This window comes from Artemia franciscana, chromosome 9 (genome assembly GCF_032884065.1).
Source record: "Artemia franciscana chromosome 9, ASM3288406v1, whole genome shotgun sequence".
Taxonomy (NCBI): Eukaryota; Metazoa; Arthropoda; class Branchiopoda; order Anostraca; family Artemiidae; genus Artemia; species Artemia franciscana.
Window position 1 is genome coordinate 38,585,261 of NC_088871.1, and position 16,462 is coordinate 38,601,722.

Here is a 16,462-nt window from a genome sequence, read left to right on the forward strand (position 1 = left end):
AAGTCAACGGATCAAAATTCTGAGATAGCCATTTTATTCAGCGTAGTCGATAAACCTTATAACTATGTCTTTGGGGACGACTTACTCCTCCACAGTCACCGTGGGAGGGGCTACAAGTTACAAACTTTGACCAGTGCTTTCATATAGTAATGGTTATTGGGAAGTGTACAGGTGTTTTCAGGAGGATTTTTTGGTTGGGGGGAGGGATTGAAAAGAGGGGGATATACTGGGGAACTTTTCATCGAGGAATTTGTCATGGGGGAAGAAAATTTCCATGAATGGAGCGCATGATTTACTAGCATTATTTAAAAAAAAAACAATGAAAAAATAAATATGAAAAAGTTTTTTCAGCTGGAAGTAAGGAGCAGCATTAAAACTTAAATCGAACAGAAATTAATACCCATATTAGGGTCTCACCTCCTCCTAATACCCCGCTCTTTACGCTAAAGTATTTTTAGTAATGTCAACTATTTATTCTACGGCTTTTGTGATTCAGGGCTCATTCTTAATGAATTGGGCCAAAATTTAAGATTTAGTGTAAAGAGAGAGGTACTGACGAGGGGGCGAACCCTCTCATATGTGTAATAAAAACATGAGAATAAAAATTTTTTTACGTAAGCTAGTTTATAAGTTACGTATATCTTTTACTAATAAAAAGATTCGTAAAAAATTAAAAGTTCTAGTTGCCTTTTTTATTAACCAAAAAATTGGAGGGCAACTAGGCTTCCTCCCCCGCTCTTTTTTTATCAAAATCATTCGATCAAAATTATGAGAAAGCCATTTAGCCAAAAAAAAAAAAAAAAAAAATGCAAATTTCGTTTTAATTATTTCTCTGCGGAGAGCCAAAATCAAAACATGCATTGATTCAAAAACGTTCAGAAATTAAATAAAAAAAAAACAAGTTTTTTCAACTGAAAGTAAGGAGCGACATTAAAACTTAAAACGAACAGAAATTACTTCGTATATGAAAGGGGCTGCTTCCTCATCAACGCCCCGCTCTTTACGCTAAAGTTTTTTACTGTTTTAAAAAGAAGAGTTGAGAGAAAGCGTCAAACTTTAGCGTAAAGAGCGGGGTGTTGATGAGGAAGCAGCCCCTTTCATATACGAAGTAATTTCTGTTCGTTTTAAGTATTAATGTCGCTCCTTACTTTCAGTTGAAAAAACTTGTTTTTTTATTTAATTTCATTATGTGTCGCACTTTAGTACGTGCTACATTAAAGTATCCGATTAGTAGTACTTTCTTGCTACTTTTTTTTCTTTTTCTTGGATGAAATAAGGAAGATTTTGAAAAAATAGGGAGGAATTAACAAAAAGCTCGGAGGGCCTTTTTCCTGGATTTGTTTCCAAGGATTGGCGCAAAGTTGATATAATCGAGATCGCCTTTTTGCCATCTTCGTTCCGAAAGATTAATGCGAAGTTTGAAACAACCATACATAAAAAGATGAAAAAATTGATCTAAAACTAATCCAAATACACTCGAACGGACCACGCGCGTGTCGCGGCTTGCGCAATTTTTTTTCCCGTAATACCGAAAATCGTTGTGTAGCACGCAAAATTTGGTAATTTTAGCACTTTAGCAACTGACCGTGATAGCAACCCTGTTTACGAAAAGGTAGCTCAATCTGAGTCAGCCTAGATGAGAGGCAACAACTAGAGCCTTAGTTGCGTCTTTAGGTGGTTAGGGCCTAGTCTGGCCTCTATGGGACGAGGGGTAAGAGAGTAGTGAGGGATGCATAATTCTAGTCATAAGGGTATTTGACAAAAGAGGTTATTGACGATAACCAAAATGAGTTGAAACTAATTTTTGATGTCCTAGTTATGCCTTTAAAGTCTGGAATGGATTGGGCCTCTCTTGGAAAGAAGTAAACGGGGTCTGTAAATCCTTGTAATGGAGACATCAATCAAAAATACATTCAACAAAACCTGACCAGGGGCTCCAGTTATGGTTTCAGCTGTTCATGCTCCAATGAACCTCTCTGGGAGATGATTCTTATCATTTTTGTTCACCAGAACGAAATATTTTATCTCAATTTAGGTTGATAGGAGGTAGGGTGGGGTTACCCTTATAAGGAGTTGCAGTCCAATCTGATAGCTTCTAGAGTATTTTCTGGAAGAAGTATTTGGCATGTCCATTTTTTTTGGTTTTGTTTAATTTGCTGGGTTCATATTTGTAAGTCGCCGTTTCACTGAGGTCCAGAACAGTGAAATATTGTCTAGTGTCGGAATATAGGGAGTGAAATTCTCAGAAGCGGATTTAAGCTTTGGGAAATCGCCAATGATCTCTTTCATTATTGAACATAATGTTCTGCTACCATCTTACTGGTAGTGCCCTCAGCTTCAGCTTATGCGACATCTCCGCATAATTCACCTACTCGTATATTTTTCTAAAGGTGTGTACACCCGAATGATATTTCTGCGCATGGGCTCAGACTAAGACCATATTGTCTGATAGCTGCGGGTTTATAATTATGAACACTACCAGCTTTGGTGTTAAAGAAAGAGGCGCGCAATGAGGATTGCTATTATAAAGGATGGTTCACTCTTCCCTAATTTAGCGAAAGCATATTAGCAAATTGCGATAGTGGTGCGGATATAGTTAATCGACAAATCCCCCAGCGCTGTTACAGTAGTGCTGTAACTCAAAATATTTTCCGAATTCTCACAAAGCCTTTTCAGAGCTTTATAGAATAAAGCCATCAGTGAAAATGATTTGTTGATTATTTAGAAGACGTGAGTTTGACTTATTAGCACTCCCAGCTGCTAAAAACATTTGCATTCTTGAAAGCCTTCAAATTACGAGTACGCACAGGAGGGTTAAAGAGTACATTCCAAGACTAGTGAAGTAAATACTGCCTAAAAGAACAAAACTAGGGTTTAGAATAGAATGACGACAAAAAAAATGAAAAGAGAGAAAAAATTAACAATTACGAAGCGAGAGTAGAAATAAGACTACAGTAAGGATAAACCAGGGCTACAGTAGTGACCACCCTGTAGGTTCCACGACACCCATAGGGGGTGTACAGATGGAGCTACTAGTCCCTTAAGACATCATAACGCGCAGCTGGGTCTTGTGAAATACTATAGCGCACCTGTAACGGAATAGTACACCTACGTAATATGGAATGTTTACTTTTGCATGTTATGTAACAGGGAATGTTTAAAAAACTTGCAAGGGTCCTCCAAATCAGGATTTCTTTGGTTGTTATGTGATAGGGTTTGCTTGTTGTATAATAAAGATTGTTTCCTCTTAAAAAACCTACGAGTGGCAGGAAAAACCTTGAGGACCCGACAAAATCCTGTTTTCCTTGATCGTTATGATTGAAAAACTAAGGGCGTAGGGAAAAACCTTCAGGGACCCTACCAAATCAGGACTTCTTTGGCTCTTACGTAATAGAGTTTGCTTGTTACCAAATAGTTTCTTTGATTTTTAAAAAACCTGCGAGGCCCCGGAAAAAACATTCAGGCCCCCCCCTCAAGTAAGGACATGGTCGCCATTCTTCATCACAGAATATTTTCATGCTTTACACACACAGTCATTTCGTGTCAGCAAACAAGGGATTTTTTCACCGTTTTCTATCACCAGAACCGTTATACAGACTAGAAATCTTTGATTTTCATGGAACAAAGGCTGGTTGGTAAACATAGGGTGTACCGTTGTATCCAGGAAACATAAGCGTCTCGTAGTCTACTATTCTTCTGACGAGAACCGGATAATTTTCTATTGTCTCTAGGGGGGGGGGGGGCGTAAAAACGGGTACTAGAACGAATTTCATCATCAGTCTTACATAAGATTATTCAAAGTGACACATCAAGATTTTCTAAAATGGATGCCTATAGAAATTTGAAGAAGAATTAGATTTCTGCTTATATGCTAGTGAGTCTCTTTCTATATAACCCCCCCCCCCTCTCCCATTAAAAAAAGTTGCGCGTACCCAAATTTCACCTACTATGGTTCTATACGGTTCTCTCAGTGATAAGTCTATCTAATTTTTATCACAAAATACATGTTCCATATTAAAGCGCATTTTTCTATTACTGGTTACATATTCTGACAGCTCCCAATTGGGTAACCACCTGCATCCTATTCGGGTTAGACATTAATTACCGTGAGCCCTACCATTTTGGTATAGGGTTAAATGTTTGCAAAAAAACATCGGTTCTGATATTACGAACGTTTCGTAATTTAGAACCATTTTCTTGATCAAATTGACGAGTTATAATTAAAAATAATTAACGATTTTTGAGGAGGACAATATAAAATTCTAAATATTTCCATTTTAAGCGGGCAATATAGATTTTCACTGCTACTTAATCGTGAAAAAGGGGCGCATATTTTCCTTTACTATTGCTTGTTATAGAGAGAATGGAAGCAAAATTTAATCGAGGAACAAAAATATTTACGATCTATGTAATTTGCTTATTTAAAAATTTCTGTTAAATACCCTATTTTCGGCTTACCCCCTTAGCAAAGTCTCTTCAAACCCTATTAAACTTTCAATTCCTCTTACAGCAAAGGGTTTGCGCGTTATTTGCCAATTTTTGCCCCCCCCCCCATAGTTTTGTATCATTGCCACATTTTTCCTATGTGTGGACCCCATTGAGGTTGGTGGGGGAGCAATGAGGCTATTTCTGAACGCTAAAAAAATAAGATATATTTTAGCCATATATGTCCTTTTTATAAAAGCTATTTCCATAAATGATCAAATAAGCTGTATTTTTCACTACATGAAAAACTAAAATTTCATTTCTTTTCAAGGAAAATTCAGAGCAAAAAGTTCCTTCCCCAAAAAAACAAGGGTATGCGATGTGGGACCTTCATCGACCACGCACAGCGGCGAGAATAAGGAGCATTCTGCCCTCCACAAGCAAGGTTGTGAAGTCGCAGGGGTTTCAAAACCTGATTCCTATAAAATTGAAGTTCCCGAACCTTCTGCGCGAGACGACACCGATGCCAGCCTTCACGTAAGTGTAAATTCTTTGATATTCTTTCATAAATCTTATTTATTGGTGTGGTAAAAAACATATTGTTTTTTAAGCTAATGTATATTCTTGTTTAGACTGACAAAAGCGAGAAATAACTAGGATGTTGGGGGCTTGCTCGCTGATTCTGAGAGGTGGGTTTAATGGTATTTCCCCATCATTCTTTTCAGCCTAATAAAGACTTTGAGGTGCTTTTCGCCATGATTTGACGCTACAAACTAAATTTTTGTGCGAGATAAACTTCTCAGGCTATTGGAACATTGATGCTATTTCCCATCTTCAAAATCCTCGCGCACACTTACTGAGCCCAAAATAAACTCAGTTAAGATATTGTAACCTAAATGAAAAATCAGTTGTGCTGCCATCTATGGGATTAGCAAAAAAGATGGTAGCACCTAGGCAGGAAAGTAAAAAAACGGTGCCATCTATGAATGTAAATTAATAGATGACGGCAGTAGGGATGTGAACAAAGAACTTGATGTCGTGAACAAAAAAATCCCAAATATTGCCCAATGGTTCCCGTCCAAACATATTTACTTGACTCAACAATTTGCTAATAACCTGTCAAATTTACGAAGAAATAATTTCAAGTTGTCCATGTCAACCTCAGTACTAGCATACCATGTCTGATTCTTATATGAACTTGTTGAAAATCCCCTTAATTTTCAAAATCAATGATAGTTTCTCAGGGTAAATTCTGTGATTCAAGCTTTTTTCTAGCATGTAACATCAGACGTTACCATAATACATGCCAGTTTCAAGGCATATCCTTGATTTATATCTGTAATTCTTACCAATTTTATCAACTTATCGTCCTCTGGCACCCTTCCAAAAAATTTTCACTTCAAAGAACCATTTGCTAGAAACCAGTCAAATTTACGCAAAAATCATTTCAAATTGTCTGTATCAACCTCATTATCAGAACGCCATACCCAATTCTACTATGAGCCTGTTAAAAATCCCTTTTATTTTCAAAATCAATGAAGGTTTCTCATAGTACATTTCCTGATTCAAGCTTGTTTCTAGCATTTAACATCAAACATTTTCCTGAAACAGGCCAGTTGCAAGACAAATCCTTGATTTATTGCCTGTGTTTCTAACTATGTGCTTGCCTATTCTTGTATGTTTGTGTTTGTTTTTGTCCCTGTCTCTTTCCGTGCCTGTGTGTCTGGCTGGGTCTTTCTCTGTCTCAGCGTCTTTACCTTAAAAGTTTTTCATAGTGTCTTCTGTTTTGTTACATTTCACCTTAAAAATTCTGAATGAATTAATAGAAGCCATAAGCATTGCATAGAGATCCAAACAAATTCATAAAAATCAGGGTCAACCCTAGAAACCCAGACCAAACCAAAGACGCCAAGATAAAACTGTAAAAATCAGGACGTGGCCATAGAAATACAGAAAAATCCCATAGAAATCATAACCAGTACATAGAGATTCAGAAAAACCCCATAGAAATCATGACCAGTACACAGAGATCCAAAAAAATTCATAGAAATCATACGCAATGCACTTAAATCAACATAAATTCATTAAATCATGGTAAATCCTGAAAATCCAGACCAAACCAAAGACATCAAGACAAAACTTTAGAAATCATGGCCGATCAATAGAAATCCAGAAAAATCTCATAGAAATCAAAACCAATGCATAGAAATTCAGGGGAATTCATAGAAGTCGTAGCCAATGCATAGAAATCCTGACGAATTCATAAAAATCAGGGCCAACCCTAGAAATCCAGATCAAACCATAGAAATCGAGACCAAACCATAGAAATCAAGATCAAAGTGTAGAAATCATGGCCAACCTCTAAAAAATCATGTCCAATACATAGAAACCCCGACGAACTCGTAAACATCAAGACCAAACTGTAGAAATCAAAGTCATCCCCTAAAAATCCGGACAAAATCAGGGGAAGGGGGCATTGGGGCCATGTAGGGGGACTCTGTGCTCTGGTAGAAGGCATTTGGTCCTGAATGGGAATTTGGGGACCCAAACTCATGCTCAGTTCCGGTAATGGAAAACCAATGTGCTCAGAAATATTACATTGCAAAAATGATATGTGGCTGGTTGTAGTCATTACAGTTTTTTTGGGAGATCTAAATAAGTTTCAGTAACCATAAATAGAATGTGTCTTTCCAATAATCATCTCAAATCACAATGGCATACATATTTTTGGAATGATGGCAAAGGAGGTGCCCGGAAACAGTTCATTGATAACGCTTACAAAGGATCCAATTGAGAAATCAGTTGCACAAATAACTTGCTACGATATTATGACGCTTAACATCAATTGGCCAATGTCCTAAAAACAGCAAATTGGTTTTCTAGAATATATTTCTAAGAACATAATATCATCAATAACTTGTTAACTCAGTCTAGTAATGTGTCGTTCTTTTACCATAGGAAATGATGGGTCTCACGTTCAATTCATACATCAGACATAAATGTCATAAAATCAATGAAAAACTGCTTAGAAGCTAAAAATTGTGCTGTTGGAAGCAAAACATTTGACCATCTATAACTCTAGTTAACAGTATCTACATCTATGACTTTGGTTATGTAGATGACGGCTTCTGAGAATCCCCATTCTGTTTCGTGTTTTAAAAAAGTGTCCAGACAGGGATTAGAAGGGATATGGACCTGCTTGGACCCATCCGGGGGTTACTACTGTAGTAGTTGAAGTAGCAATAGTAGTAGTAGTAGCAATAAATGTTGCAGCGGAAGCAGCATTAGTAGTAGCATGCACAAATTGCCTTTTCGTTGATTGATCATCTCCCTTATCATTTCCTCAAAGTTCAAAATTAATATACTCAGGCATTCCTGGGTTACAGCCTTTTCAAAACTCGTATACACATAACGTGTTTTGCTTTATTTCCACACTACTTCTCTGAAAGGCCACCTTGGATACCCTTTTTTAGAAAATAAAGGTCAAGCAAGCATAGCTCTCTCAATAGCATGTACTGTATGTAAACAGTGAACGAATTGCCTAACTTACAGCCCTTGTTCTGGGGCTGTGAGGGGAATTACGTCCCCAAAGACATAATCACAGGATCTTTGAACAATGCAGAAGAAATTAGATGTCTCAAAATTGGATGTTAGTTTTGGAAAATGATGGCCATGGGAGGGGGGTTGGTTACCCTCAATTCAATTTTGACTCCTAAAAAGAGCACTATAACTTACAATTTCCAATCAAAGGAGCCCTATCAGAAGTTTACACAACCACCCATTTTACTTGCATAACTTACAGTCCTTGTCTCCAGGTTCTGAGGGGTTATTTCAACCCCAAAGGCCTTTTTATATGATCTTCAGACTATTTTGAACAAAATTCTATCGGATCCATTTGGGCAAAAGAAGACGTTGAGTGGGGCTAGTTGCTCTCTTATCACCTTGGACTATTAAAAAGGACGGTAGAAATTTTTATTTTCGATCCAATTAGCTCCTTCCGAAATTTATGAGACCACCCTTTCCAAAAAAAACGTATATACCCCCAGGGCACAACTTGCATTCCTTGCTCTGAGGGCCCTGGGGGGAAAGGGGGTTAATCTTCAAAGACATAATGACTGGGCCTTTCAACCACACTGAACAAAGTAGCTATCTCAAAAGTTTGATTGAATGTATTTGGGGAGACGATGGGCATGGGGGGAGGCTGGTTTCCCTCCAATCGCTTTCAACTATTAGAAAAGGCAATAGAACTTACAGTTTCCAATCGAATGAGCCCCTTTTGAAGTTTTTACGACAATTTCTTCTATACGAAGTGCACTGGTATAAAAAAAAAAAAAACAACTGCATTGTGCCCGATCACTCTTTATTTAGGCAACACAATTGCGCTGTCTACGATCTTTGGACTATTTTTTACAAATGGATGTCTCAAAATTTCTATCAGGTACTTTTCGGGAAAATACAACGTGTGTGTGTGAGGGGGGGGTAGCTGCCGTCCAAGCGCTTTGACTCTTTAAAAGAGCACTAGAACTTCTGATTACCAATCAAATTAGCTCCCTCTGAGGTTTACACCTCAATCCTTTTTATAAAAAAAACTTTATGTGCCCCAACGGCATAACTTACACCCCTTGCCCTGAGGTTTGTGCAGGGGGGGTCGTCAGCCTCAAAGACATAATTACTGGACCTTTCAATTACGCTGGATAAAATGGCAACTCAAAATTTTTGATTTGATGTGTTTGGCGAGGGGGGGGGAGCTAGTTACCCTCCAATCATTTTCTACTATTAAACAGGGCACTAGCCATATAGATTTCCGATCGAATGAGCCCCTTTCGAAGTTTCTACAATTCCTTCTATACGAGGTGCCCTTGTATAAAACACAAAAAAGAATAATTATTACATTGTGCTCACATCGCTCTTTACTTAGGCAGCGCTATTGCGCTGCCTTTGATGTAAAAGTTGTCTTTTGGCTTTCGAATCTAAGAGTTCTAAATGCTTACCTGCTAAGCAGGTAAGCAGGATGGGTGTGCGAAAGCACAAGACGGCTCACCCCTGACACCCCCCCCCCCCGTCGCACTTCATGGCTGAAAGGCCACGAAACAGAGATCAGTACCGCTGGTTTGAACCTTGAGGGTCTATTACCGTCATACTTACTTACTTACTTAATCTAAAAGTATTTGCAAGCAGGTATGCTATTTGCACCTGAATTCATTCTAGGGAGGCGCTCGGCAGAATTTGTCACAAAGCAACAAAATATGGAAAAGTTGAAAGAAACCATTTGAAAATACAAAGAAATGATGAAATTTGTTAGATTTGGCGGGGGCAGGGCTTGGGATTTTAGCTGTTCCCTCCCCTGTAATATCAAAAGCTTAAAAGGGCAGGAATTTCCAGAAAAATCCTATTAAGTAATGACAATTGTCAGGTACAAATTAATTCCGGAAAAAAAAACACCTTTCACGAGAGAAACAGCTGTGTATAGGCCTATAACGAACTATGCGCAATAAAACTAATGGGACATCGCTATGGATGGGACCCTTGGTCTCCACTTACGACACTCTGAGTCTGTATCTACGTTTACCAATTTTAATCACGGCCCTTGACTCTCATCAACTCTATACAAAAGAATTTACTAAGAGAAGGGTGAGTTTGTCGACACAAGTTCGTAGTACATACTCTGTAAGTACATTTGCTCACATATTCCGCTCCGCCATATGCAAATACGCATTTAGACTTGAGATAAAAAAAGGATACGCAAAGACACATGCAAGGGTCCCAATTCACAAAAATGTGGAATGTTTTTTTTTATAACGAAAATTCAAAAAGGGTATTTTTCTAAATTTAGTGGGGTGTGGTAGGACGGTGATTTTCGATTTTTGAATAGATATGCCAATAAAGGTATTTTTGAAAAGCAAGGGGGTGCCATTGGCCCAGCTCTCTATCCCCGCGCATTTGGAATAATTATCAAAAAAGAAGAAAACAAGAATCAAGAGCGATATTATCATTTTTATTCACGAATAAAAAGTTCTCACTCCTGCCTGGAAGGGGTGGGGCCTAATCCTTCATCTTTTACCTCTTTCAATATAACGCACCCTAGACGAGCTACGTTGCTTACTAATAAGGACTTCCCCAGGGTATAAAACATTGCCCTCTTCTTTCAGAATTTTTTTTTACATTTACATAATGTGTCTGAAGTGTTCCTTGAAAAATGATTGCTGAAAATCCTTTATCCCTAATACGAATATTGTGATCTAGCACTAAGCAATAAATTTAGTCATTTTTAATTAGCAAACCTGCAATGTTTTTTCATTCAAATTGCCGATCCCGTTAACGTAGTTAGCATCACCAGATAAAAAAGTGAAGGGACAAGGGTACAGCTATCCCAAAAACCCAAGTTAAAATATTTGACTTGCATTTCCCTTCTGAGCTAGATATCGTTCATTGACTCGGCGTGCATACAACCTCAACAAACGGGGCGGGTCTGGGCTCCCGTCGGCCATATTTCCCTTGTCTTGCCCAGACGAAAGGCTACAAGCGAGACTCAGACAGAAGGAACTTGTAATGGAACCGTGAAACGACTCTGACAAAATTTTTAGTTTTTATGTTTTTGTTTTGCGTTTTTTTGGTAAGTGCTTTTAAGTTCTTGAATTAGTTTTTTGAGTAATTGTGTTAGTAGAGTAATTAGTTGACTTACTTGTTGCTGTTTTCCTAAGAAAGTGTACTTTGCATCATGAAAATGTGACGTCATCCAAGTCCAAACAGAGAAGATTAGGCTAAGTAGCGCAGCCTAATTATTTTTTCAAATATCTCAGTTTTTCAATGTTTTTTTTTTTATATTATATTTACCTCATTAATACATTATTTCTAACTTACATTGAATAATTTAACAATCGCCACTGCTTTCACACATGAACAGCTTGTTCTGCGGCTGGTCCTTTCCAAGGCCAAATGATTGACGTATGCGTTTTGTGGAAGAGGAAATACTTGTTAGTTTTTTCTTGATATTTATAACTGGTTTATGATATGGGGTAATAAAAATATCATGTGCGATTTAATTCAGAGTATTTTCATATATTTAAAAGTAGGCTAAAGATACTTTTGGTCCATCCCAGTGAGAAGTCGTCTAATTGAAGATGCAAAGAAGTAGGCTAGCACCCTTTCTCCCCTCAATAAGAAATGCATAGGCTCTCTGTTTGTCAGATCATCTATGACCCTTAGACCTGTTCTAATTAATATTAGATTAATAGGCCAAGACTGAAACATACCCTAGGCTTATGACCTGTTTAAGATAAAAATAATTGCCTACGCAAAAAACATGGCAAGGAAAAACTCTTTTTTTAAAGAACGGTTGCTTAATTTTCTTTTTACTTACTATGCGAAACTATATAGGCTGTTCCAAATGCCCAATTTCTTACCAAGGTTAATAGCCATAGCTAGCTTATTAGTTTATTAAGCAAATTACACTAGGCTAGCTTTTATTTCACTTATTAGCCTAGGTGAATTGGTTAACATTCAGAATAACTAAGTTCTTTTTATAGCAAGTATGAAAAAAGCCCGAATTCAGCATCCCTACTTTAGACCCTCCGACCCTTCTGGAAAATTTGGTCATGCTAGGTTATTCCATTCTCTGCAGGCAATTGGGGTTTGGGAGATCATTTTTGGAACCTCAAAAAAAAAATGTGAAGCGAAATCATTGCATCTTTGGTTATATTGATTACTTTCTTAAAATTATAAAACTAAAAGTGGGCAAAATTTGTGAAAAACGTGTGAAATAATACAGAGAATTGTCAGTTATAAGATTTGGAGGGGGCCTAATCACAATGTCCCTTCAAGCAAAGGTAAACAAAGTAATTTACAACCAGTCGTAGACTAGTTCCGGTCTATAGGCTTTGTAAATATCTTGTTCTAAGCTCAAACGCTGGTCCCATTCCCCTCAGGATCATTTATCTATTAGAGTAAGAACGAAGAATTTTTGGAAAGGATGCAAAGTAAATACAACGGATGGGTGGAGTATGAACTCTGGAACGCTCCCGATATTTATCACACATTTGAAGGAATTTCTTTCGGAAACACGAAAACAATGAGATTTCGCCGAGTTCCTTAGCCCCCCTCCAGTGCCTGATTGATCCATGTCAACATTGCCTTTTATTAGTGGAAAGTTGCTTGTTCTTGTATTACCTGTTGAGAAATACATAGTCCCTCGTTTGAATAACCCGGAGCATAGGACCCATTTAATTTCAAAGCAGGGTGACTTGAAGTTTTGCAACACTTAGCGTAATTAGATTGAAAAGGTTCTTTTCCCAAGCATCTGTTGAGGGTTTCAAGAAACATTCCTTTTGAGTCTCTTGGTACCCTCATATGTTTAATGAAGTTTACAACTACAATAGACGCCCCAGTTGGAAGTAGTTATTACGTGAGGATGTCCAATGAAAATCTCCCTTTGAATTTTTAAGAGCGTCCGTGGGGGTGGTAAGCTAGCCATGAAAAATATATTTAGTATTAGTAAACATTATAGCATTTGGGATAATATCCTCCCTCCCCAAGTAAAAAAAATCGCATGTTCGTACATTGGCAAAAAAAATGTCCAATATAATCCTTGAATTCGATGGTAGCATTTGCCTCCCCTAAATTGATAAAACAACAAATTGCCCTCTCGCTTTTGAAAAATACACGCGCATATATTCGTGAATTGACGCTATTGGGGAAGGTAAAATTTTAGGACTAGATTTGCCAATAAATAATGTGTGGCTGAATAAATTAGCCTAATTTGACATAGCACAAATTCACACGTGGACAGCCAGAGGGAGGCTAGTGGTGACAGTTGGGGGGAGGGCAATTTAGCTCCCGGAGATTTGAAAAATAACGTTGGAAAAAGTAAAAATAATAAAAGTGCCTTCCTTTGTTTTTAAATGCTTTTCGACTCCTGCATTTTCTTCAGTTGTTGCCACTGAGAGAAGGGTCAGCCCCCCCCGCCAAACACTGAAGACATAGTGGCTCAGATTTTAATTCATGAAGTAGAATATAGGTTGATATCTTGTACAAGGACGTTAGGGGGGACGGCAAATTTACCAAAATGAAAAACTGGCGAATCGTACGGTCAATATTAACAAATTTTTGAAAGTAAATATTGTTTGGGAGGGGGGTTAAAGTTTTTGTTCAGACAACAAGTACTAATTAGCAGTTAAGGTTAGTGTTCAGTGGCGTAATTTCTTCAAAATTCTTGGTGGAGGGGGGCAAAGTTGGAGCCAATCTTCCAGATCATGTAGGCTTATCTTTTGACAAAATTTTTGAAGAAAGTAAATTTCAGCTGGGGGTCAAACTGGGGTCTGTGGGGGGGGCAAACCGAGGTCTGGGAGGAGCAGTCGACCCCCTGCCCCATAGTAAATTATGTTCCTGTTATTGTTGCTTATAATTCGAAATTGAACTGGACAACTCCACATCAAAGATGTGATATAGCATCGAAACCTATTATGCACTTTAACTAAAAAAAATGCGGATATCAGTTTTATGCTTAGCAAAAAGTAAATCATGTCTGAATCACGTGATCTTTCATGATATTAAATTACATAGTCAGATTTAAAGAGACATCATGAGATTATAGGGCAAGTTTCCTGTTCGCAATATTTCTGTAGTTATTTGTCAGGTCAAAGTATAATTTATACCTATTAGTAGTTTAATTCATTCGTTAATGAAGTTTTTCTCTTACGCAATTAGTTGAAACAAGCTCAGTCCTGTTAATTGTTAGTCACTTGTAAAATTTGACAGAAATCATCATAGGATTAGGATTCACGGGTGGAGTTACTTGTGGGGGGGGGTCATATGCCTATTAGATTTTTGCTTTGCACCCAGGCTTTTCCCCCTTAGATTTTGAGACTTAACTTTTCTGGGTTATTTCACTAAAAATGACTTGGTATTTTTATTGAAAATGACAAATTCCTCCCCCTAGATTTTGAAAAATACAGTCCCCCCTTAACAATTTTTTTGAATCGACGCTACTGGGATTCACAAGAAGGAAGCTTATGCTTTATGGCACTTGGTATTAACCAAGTGACATATAGCGACCGCAAATTCGGTCGGTCGGTCGGTCTGTCTGTCCCGGTTTTGCTAGTTTAGGTACTTCCAGATAAGTTAGGACGATAATATTTGGCAGGCGTATCAGGGACCGGACCAGATTAAATTAGAAATAGTCGTTTCCCCGATTTTACCATCTGGGGGGGGGGGGAGAGGTGCCGGTTAATTCGGAAAAATAAAAAAATGAAGTATTTTTAACTTACAAATGGGTGATCGGATCTTAATGAAATTTGATGTTTGGAAGAATATCGTGTCTCAGAGCTCTTATTTTAAATCCCGACCGGATCCAGTGACATTGGGGGGAGGAAACCTAAAATCTTGGAAAACGCTTAGAGTTGAGGGATCGGGATGAAACTTTGTGGGGAAAATAAGCACTAGTCCTAGATACGTGAAAGTCCAAGATGCGCGATTGAAATAATCAGACCGGAACCGCTCTCTTTGGTGGTCCTTGGGGGGGGGGGGGGGTGATTCGGAAAAATTAGAAAAAATTAGGTATTTTTTACTTACGAACGGGTGGTCAGATCTTAATGAAATTTGATATTTAGAAGGATCTTGCTTATTTTAAACCCTGACCAGATCCGGTGACATCGGGGGGAGTTGAAGGGCGAAACCGGACTTCATGGAAAACGTGAAAATCGAGGTATCTTACGAATGGGCGATCGGATCTTAATGAAACTTGATATATAGAAGAATCCTATGTCTAAGATGCTCCATTTTCAATTCGAATCGGATCCACGGACATAGATGGTTGGAGGAGGGAAACAGAAATTTTGGAAAACGCTTAGAATGGAGAGATCGGGATGAAACTTGATGGGAAGGATAAGAACAAGTTATAAATACGTGATTGTCATAATTGGAACGGATCCGTTTCCTTTTGGGGAGCTGAGGATTGTTAACTTGGAAAAAGTAAAAAAATTGAGGTATTTTTAACTTAAGAACGAGTGACTGGATCTCAATGAAATTTGATATTTAGAAGGAACTGATGTCTCAGAGCTCTCATTTCAAATCCCGACCAGATCTGCTGACATTGGGGGAAGCTGGAAGGGGAAACTCGAAAATTTGGAAAATGTTTGGGGGGGGGGGTCCTGTGCTTTGATGAGTTCGGTACTTCTGGACGTGCTAGGACGATGTCAATTGGTAGGCGTGTCAGGGACCCGCACAAATTGACTTGATAAAGTTGTTTTCCCCGATTTGATCATCTGGGGGGCTGAAGGGAGAGGAAAAATTAGAAAAAAATTAGGCATTTTCGACTTACAAGTGGGTGATCGGATCCTAATGAATTTTGATATTTAGAAGGACCTTGTGTCTCAGAGCTCTTATTTTAAATCCCGACCGGCATTATCCCTGTGATTTTCCTTTTAAATCAATCTATTGATTCTTAGAATTTTGCTAGAGCTCATACCATATGAGCTCTTGGCTCTTCCGACCTCGTCACAAGTGCCATATGAGCTCTTAGCTCTTGTTAGTGTCATGCTTAAGATCGAAACATGGCTTCATATATAGTTCTATTAGTAGTTGTCATTTTAAAATTAATGACGCAAATATTATATATTTGCGTATATATTATATATTGTTCAAGGAGGGGGGTTGTAATTTCTCATAACTAGGCTTTCTGACCGTGCTAATTCCAATAGTAGACTTTTATTTTGATCTGCCGCCATTTTTGAAGGGTTTCACACTTCTTTCGAAATCACCGTAAATTTCTTTTCGCAATAAACTTTTACTTTTAAGACGAACCGAAATAATAGTTACCATTCCTGAATCAGTGTCAGATTCAAATTGTTTTTTACTAGGTAGTTTTTTCTTCTAAACGCGTTTTTTTTAACTTTTGGTTACCATGGGCTGTGGTTCGCTCTTTCCTAGGTTGCAATTACTGCTGCAACCATGATGAAACGATGTTTGGCTCATTTGAGCCAATCATAATTTTCTAGAGGTTTTCAGCCGATCAGAAAATTATATGAAAAAACCTGCACTTACA

The 16,462-nt window shown here is 38.0% G+C and overlaps 2 protein-coding genes across 4 annotated transcripts in view; one reads left to right on the plus strand and one right to left on the minus strand.

The window, feature by feature from the left end:
* The window catches only part of LOC136031389 (ethylmalonyl-CoA decarboxylase-like), a 39,614-nt gene extending 28,356 nt beyond the window's left edge, over positions 1-11,258 (minus strand). Inside the window, exon 1 of one of the 2 annotated variants that reach the window (XM_065710921.1) lies at positions 11,108-11,258. The gene's annotated coding sequence lies outside the window, so the exon portion shown is untranslated. Of the gene's footprint in view, positions 1-10,706; positions 10,804-11,107 lie in introns of those variants that run through there. The other variant, XM_065710923.1, reaches the window with a different exon arrangement.
* LOC136031390 (protein bric-a-brac 1-like) overlaps positions 1-16,462 on the plus strand; it is a 120,738-nt gene that overhangs the window by 76,597 nt on the left and 27,679 nt on the right. The window contains exon 2 of one of the 2 annotated variants that reach the window (XM_065710924.1): positions 4,757-4,962. The gene's annotated coding sequence lies outside the window, so the exon portion shown is untranslated. Of the gene's footprint in view, positions 1-4,756; positions 4,963-10,892; positions 11,039-16,462 lie in introns of those variants that run through there. The other variant, XM_065710925.1, reaches the window with a different exon arrangement.